Source organism: Trachemys scripta, chromosome 2, assembly GCF_013100865.1.
Source record: "Trachemys scripta elegans isolate TJP31775 chromosome 2, CAS_Tse_1.0, whole genome shotgun sequence".
Lineage (NCBI taxonomy): Eukaryota > Metazoa > Chordata > Testudines > Emydidae > Trachemys > Trachemys scripta.
The window spans coordinates 59,355,105-59,361,091 of record NC_048299.1 but is presented as its reverse complement, the minus strand read 5'-3'; positions in this window follow the sequence as shown (position 1 = coordinate 59,361,091).

Sequence of the window (5,987 nt, the reverse complement as noted above, 5' to 3'; positions counted from 1 at the left end):
GATTTTATTGAGAGTACATATTTTTATTAGCAGCTCAGCCACTTCATTTTTTTATTCTTTCAGATCTCTTGGATGTTATTCCCTCTGGTCTTGGTGAATTGCTGCTCTTTAATTTATCAACTCATTTCACAGAACTCCTCTTTTAGCACTTCAGTCTCTGATAGTACCACATCTTAATTACCTCAGAAGAGTAGGTCTAAGATAGAGGTAGCCCCCAATTTCTCTGTGATGAAAACAGATGCAAAGAAACAATTTATCTTCTCTGCAACATTCTTAACCACTTTACTTGATCCTTTTACTCTCTGGTAGTCCAGGGGATCCCTCTTTATTTTCCATTTCCATTTTATCTGCTATAGTTTACAGGTCTTTCTGTTGGCTTAACTAGCGACGGATTTCCATTTGCTGTTTGACTTGAATAACACCTTGCTCTTTATATTTTTTTTCCCCTTGCTTCTTTTTTTCATTTGTTCTGGTATGCTTTAATAGCCTCCACGTGGAGCCAAAAGATTTTAATTTAATCGCTTTTGGTCTTTTTGACTAGCTTTCTCATTGTTTGAATTCTTTCTTTTTGAAGTTTAGCAGAAGCTGGGAATGGGCGACAGGGGATGGATGATTCCCTGTTCTGTTCATGCCCTCTGAAGCACCTGACATTGGCCACTTTCGGAAGACATGATACTGGGCTAGATGGACCTTTTGTCTGACCTAATATGGCCGTTCTTATGTTCCTGTGTTTGGTACTATGAACACCCTTGGCAGGAGTGTTGAATTTATTTATATCGTGGTCTCTGCTATTTTGTGGCCCTATTATAATTACATCTTGAACCAACTATTGTATGTTGCATAGGACTGCATGGAGAATAGCCTCTCTCCTTGTGTGCTTTAGAACTAGCTGTTCTAAAATGCAATTGTTTAATATGCCAAGAAATTGCTTCTTTAATTTGACCGAAAGTCACATTTGATCAGTTTGTTTGCACATAGTGACCACAAGGGGGAGCCAAAGTACTGAAAAAGCTACATGTGAAAGTTATAACTGTCTTTGGCCACCATTTTTAATCAACCTTTGAATGTTTAAAGTAGAGTAGAGCAAAGTTGATTTTACCAAGTGACAATTTTACAAAATGCACAAGAAAAAAGATGTTATATCGTCACTAGACTAATAGAAAAGTGCATTCATATATTGTGGATAGTATGGAATGTTCTAGGCCCTTGAACTCATCAGTGTTTCACATTTCATTGTGTTAAAACTGATTTGAAACAATCTTATATAAACCTAAAAGTATTTGAACATTAAGAGCTAATGTAATTTAATCATAAAGCAACACTTATCTATCTGAGCTACACTGTGGGTCTCTTATCTAAACAGCAGCTCTTTAATGCACACTTTGCTTTTGTTCCCCTCCTAGAACTTACATTGATGTCGTCAGTTGAAGTTTTGTGCCTGGAACAGAGATTGTAAATGTAGTTTAGACAAACTGCAGATTAGATAGAAGAATGTTGCCTTTTGTAGCTAAAAATGTATTTTGGTATTGTTTTTAATAATATCTTGTGAGTAGTATCTGGTGATAGGCTCCAATTCTTTTGGAAAATGCATTAGGGCTTATGGTAATGTACTACAGGGGAACCCCGCTATAACGCGCCCCGCGATAACGCGAATTTGGTTATAACGTGGGGCGAGTCTGGCCCCGGCGGCTGCAGCAGGCGCGGAGCGTTTGGGATCCAGGCCCTGGTGGTTGCAGCAGAAGCGACTCTCTCTGCAGCCCCGGCGGGCCCCTGGGGTTCTCACCTCTGTCCCGGGCAGGGCCAGCTCCAGCCCGCCCCGGCGGCTGTGGCGGGCGGTCCAGCCGGGAGAGTGGGGCTGCCGTGGTCTGGTCAGAGGTCCAGCTGGGGTCGTGGGGCGGGGCTGCGGGGCTGTCGTGGTCCAGCCGGGAGAGCGGGGCTGCTGCGCTCCGGCCGGCGTTGCGGGGCTGCGGGGCTGCCGCAGTCCGTCCGGGAGAGCGGGGCTGCTGCTGTAGGGTGACCAGATAACAAGTGTGAAAAATCGGGACAGGGGGTAATAGGCCTCTATATAAGAAAAAGCCCCAAATATCGGGACTGTCCCTATAAAATCGGGACATCTGTTCACCCTATGCTGCGGTCCGGCCGGAGGTCCAGTCAGAGCTGCGGGGCTGCCGCGCTCCGGCCAGCAGTCCGGCCGGCGTTGCGGGGCTGCCGCAGTCCGGCAGGGAGAGCGGGGCTGCTGCGCTCCGGCCGGCGCTCTGGCCAGGGGAGCGGGGCCCCCAAAGACGACCGCCACCGGGGCGAATCAGCCTAAAGCTGGCCCTGCTGGCCACCCCCTCTTCTCTCTCTCCCCCCGCTCCCTCCCTCCCGCTAGCCAGGGCGCACACTGCTGCAAACTGAACACAAGTACAGTGGAACCCCGCTATAACACGACCCCGCATTTACCGTGATTGAATTTTTTGGACCCCAATGATCGCGTTATAGCAGGGTTCCACTGTATAATAAAATGCTAGTATATAACAACAATGATCTCCTTCCTCAGAAGCATCAGAGGTGGCCCTGGCTGGAGATGGGACACTGCACAAGGTGGACCAGTGCTCTGAGGTGGCAGTGAGTATTGTCTCTCTCTCTTGTTGCTTGGTTGGATGGTTCTTTTGCTCACATGCTCATGATCTAACTGATTGCCAGATGTGGGGTCAAGAAGGAATTTCCACCAGGTCAGACTGGCAGTGACCTTGGGTGGGGGGGGTTAGGGTAGCCAACTTTCTAATTGCACAAAACCGAACACCCTTGCCCTGCTCCTTCCCTGAGGCCCCACCCTTTCTCTGAGGCCCCATCCCCCACTCACTGAAGCCCCCCTCTCCCTGTCGTTTGCTCTCCCCCATCCTCACTCACTTTCACTGGGCTGGGGTGCGGGAGGGGGTGTGGGCTCTGGGGTGGGGCCAGAAATGAGGGGTTTGGGGCACAGGAGGAGGCTCCGGGCTGAGGCAGGGGGTTGGGGTGTCGGAGGGGGTGAGGGCTCCAGCTGGGGTGTGCGGGCTCTGGGATGGGGCTGGGGATGAGGGGTTTAGGAGGAGGATCCAGGCTGGGGCCAAGGTGTTTGGACTGCAGGAGGGGGTGCAAGGTCCGGGAGGGAGTTGTGGTGTGGGAGGGGGTTCCGACCTGGGACAGGGAGTGCGGGGTCTGGGAGTGAGTTATGGTGCAGGAAGCGGTTCCAACCTGGGACAGGTGGTTCAGGTTGCGGGCTCCGGCCGGGCGGCACTTACCACAAGCGGCTCCCGGTCGGTGGCGCAGCGGGGCTAAGGCAGGCTCCCTGCCTGCCCTGGCTCCACGCTGCTCCCAGAAGCGGATGGCATGTCCGGCCCCTAGGCAGAGGGACTGGGGGCTCTGCGAGATGCGTGCTGCCCAAGCTCACAGGAGCCGCCCCTGCAGCTCCCATTGGCTGTGGTTCCCGATCAATGGGAGATGCGAAGCCAGCGCTAGGGGCGGGGGTAGCATGTGGAGCGTCCCTGAGCACCCCTGCACCTAGGGACTAGACATGCCATCCATTTCTGGGGAGCTGTGCAGAGCTAGGGCAGGCAGGGAGCCTAGCCTGCCTTAGCCCCGCTGTGCTGCCGACCAGACTTTTAACCACCTGGTCAGCAGTGCTGGCCAGAGCCGCCAGGGTCCCTTTTTGACCAGCCGTTCCGGTCGAAAACCAGATGCATGGCAATCCTCTGGGGGGTTGCCTTCCTCTGCAGCATTTCGGTGCAGGTCAGTTGCAAGGATTACTTTAATCATTTCCCTGCCATTGCAGAGGCCTCAGGCACCTCAATTCCTCCTATTCTCTTTCAGTGGTACATGACAGCCTGCTCTACTGTGCTGTAATACTTTGGTCTAGTTTCAGTTGCTGGGTTTAGTGTGTGGGTGCTGGGTAGTGTTGGTGACCTATGATACAGGATGTCAGACTAGCTGATCTCATGATCCTTTCTGGCCTTAAACTCTGACAGAACAAAGTAAGATGTTAGAATATGTAATAGTTGCAACTGTGGGTCAGCCTTTTATTTTAGGTATGTCCAATTTGCCTACCGCTATAGTATCTCACTCTATGTATGGGTATTCTAGCATAAGGCAAAGTGTAACACATTCTGCTGTATTTAGAAGACTATAAAGCCATTCCTTCTATCAGTTGATACACAATTGAAACTAGAAATAAGGTTCTGAATGTAAGTATGCTAAATAGGAGGCATGCTCTCTATTAAACTGTATTATGTATTCTGGACACCTTTTGCAATGTTTAAGGACTCAATCCAACAAGATTCTGAGCACTCTGAGTGTTTTGATGGATCTGGGAAGGAGTACTCAGCACATTTTGGGACTTCTGACTTGTTTAAAGTTAATCATGTGCTTCAGTGCCTTACTAGATCAGGGCCAATGTGCTCCGCACCTCGAAAAATCAAGCCCTAACATGTGCTTGTGTTAACCTGAGCCCTCGTGAAAGTGATATGACATCTCAGTATAATATTATGACACACACAAAATCACCTTCCTCCCCTCCCCCCAAGAAGGAAACGTTTTTCAGTAAAATGTAGTGCTAAGTCAGAAAGCCAATCAAGAAGAGGAGGTTGGTTCTCTGCACATGAGTGGGATGAAAAGATTGAAATCAAGGTAAAACCCATGCTCAAAAGAGAAGGACTTCAAGGTAAAATAAAGTTTGGCGCAGGATGAAATATTCCATCACATTATCCTGCTGCTGTAAAGATTAGCACCATGCTTGTGCTTTAGCTCACTGGGAAGGTGCCAAATATCACAACCTAATATAAGAACCAATGGAAGCACTCATAGCAGTAACACACACATCTCTCTTCCCACTGAGGGTTCTGGTAGCTCAGCGTGTGTTAAATGAAGGTCGCATTAGGTTGAATTCTTTAATTCTGTCCCCCCCCTCCGTTCTTTTATTCCAGCAGTCCCCAAACTTTTGAGAGTTTTGTAGCCCCCCCCCTTACCCCTGTCCATGCCTCCCTGTCCCCCTAGAGCCAGGGCCGGGAGTGGAGCCATGGCTTCAGGGTGGGGGGGAAATGGACAGGGTAAGGGGGCCGAGGCTGGGGATGCAGCTGGAGGTGGGTCGGGCTGGGAGTGGGGCCATGGCCGGGGGCTGAGGCTAGGGGCAGGAATGGAGCCACAGCCAGGCAGCTGCAGAGTGGGCTGGCAACCAGGCCTGCAGCCAAGTGCAGCTTCACTCCTGGCCTTGGCCCCAGGCTGGGAACAGAGTCGTGGCCAGGGGTTGTCACAGGGCTGGGAGCGTAGCTGAGGCTGGGGACACAGCTGTGGGCACGGCCAGAGCGGAGCTGGGGGCAGGGAGGGGCTGGGTGGCACTCCCTCCTCACCTCCTATGGGGGCTGGCCCGGGCCCTGCCCTGCCCCCCTGGATGTTCCTCCAATCCCCCCCGCCCTGCCACCACCACGGGGACACACCCCATAGTTTGGGGACTTCTGTTTTATTCCTACATCTTCCTTCTATCAGTTGCCTGTTTCAATTTATGTTCAGATCAGGGCCGACTCCAGGCACCAGCCCACCAAGCTTGTGCTTGGGGCGGCACCTGGAGGTGGGCGGCGGGGTGCAGCGCTCCGGCTCCGGCCACCGGGGAGAGCGGGGCCCCGGCCGGGCTCAACGCCCTCCCCCTGGCGCTCTGGCCGCCGGGGAGAGCAGAGCCCCAGCCGGGCACTCCGCCCTCCTCCCAGGGCTCCGGCCGGGCACTCCGCCCTCCCCCCGGCCCGGCACTCCGCCCTCCTCCCAGGGCTCCGACCGCCCTCCCCCCCCTGCGCCCTCCCCCCGGCCCCCAGGGAGAGCGGAGCCCCAATCGGGGCTCGCTGCCCGGCGCTCTGGCCGCCGGGGAAAGCGGAGCCCGGGCCGGGGCTCACCTCCCTCCCCCCCGCGCCCTTCCCAGCCGCGCTGGGGGGGGGGGGGGGGGGGGGGGGGGGGGGGGGGGTTTTTTTTTCCGGGGGGGGGGA